Raw genomic sequence first — 1482 nt, 5'->3', positions numbered from 1 at the left:
ACCAAATTAAAAAAAGAAAAAATCTGTTTTACTAGTCTATTGATATATGTATGAATTTGGATATTTATTTAATGTGCAGTTTTTCAGAAAAGGGGAATGATTTTTGTATAATGATTATATTTTTAACCATTTTTATGTTTTCTTTTTTTTAATTTGATATTAATTAATTTTCTAAGGACGTGCAATTATGTCTCATAAGTAACAAAACATATCAACCGAATAAGCACAAAAATTTTTTGAACAGGTAGACGGTCTCCTGAAATAAAGAAATAAAATAGGTTCCAGCATAAAAAATTTATTCATATCCTACGTCTTTTAAAATCCGTTATTGAAAAAAAAAGAAAGTACTTGTTTAAATTCTACATGATTTCAAACTTGTGATTAAAAGGACATTATTCAAACGTATCATTCCTTAAACTATCTGGGAAAATAAACAAAATTATCTCCTGAAATTGAACAACATGTAAGTAAAGCAAGTGACTAACAAAAGTTAAATATGTCTAGATGTAATACGTGTACTAAGGCAAAAAAAGGAAACGAAAAATATCAGCAGAACGCCTGAAGAAGAGACAGAAGTTAGTTTTTTTTAAACTATGAATATAATTTTATATTTGCATATCCACTGCTCCCTCGGACTATGAACCTGCAGGTTTAATTGCGTTCATTGCACTGTGGACGCAAATGCTCCTGCTATGAGTGCAATTGCTCTATCACATTCGGTAGAACAAGCTCTACTAAAGTTATATCATTTGTTGAGAAGTATATATATATGAAATGTTTCGTAAAAGGAATAAATATAAGTTTTTAAATAATATTTTTTGGAACAAAAAGAAATTCAAAACATTTAAAATTGCAGATCAGATTTATATCTTTAAAAATTTTATTTTAGTAAATGTATTTAACACTACTGGCTTTTAAAAACCCTGTACGTATGAAAATCCCCTGTCTTTCTCTGTATCCTACAGCATTTTCACAGTAAGCTACGGTATATCTACAGTATGCTACGGTATGTCAGTCTGTATATACAGTAAATCTCTGTACGCCACTGTATGTATCCCCAGCAGTTACATACAGTAGACCTCGATACGCTTAAAGTATGCCACTGTATGGCTACTGTTTCCTACAGACAACTACGGTAAGCCCCAGTATATGCCCGAGTACGCCCCTGTTTAGGGTTGATTGATTGTATATTGTTAAACTCCCTCTCGAGAATTTTTCACTCATATGGAGACGCCACCACTTGCCGGTGGAGGGCCACACATTTTGTCCTATACTCGGCACTAAGGGCCTTTGAGCAATGAGAGATCTTTTTCGTGCCAGCACCTACTGCGACACGGGACCTCGGTTTATACCGTCTCATCCGAAGGACCGAACTCCACGTCCCGCAGTTTTTTAAATTTATTTATGTTCTTTAAAAAAATAAATCTAACTAATTGCATATAATTAATCATTGCATAAAAAACTAAAATGTGTCTCAAAGTC

This window comes from Saccostrea cucullata, unplaced genomic scaffold (genome assembly GCF_032062105.1).
Source record: "Saccostrea cucullata isolate Sc308-1 unplaced genomic scaffold, CSIRO_AGI_Scuc_v1 ctg4197, whole genome shotgun sequence".
NCBI lineage: Eukaryota > Metazoa > Mollusca > Bivalvia > Ostreida > Ostreidae > Saccostrea > Saccostrea cuccullata.
The sequence above is the reverse complement of the archived record's forward strand: the minus strand, read 5'-3'. Positions refer to the sequence as shown.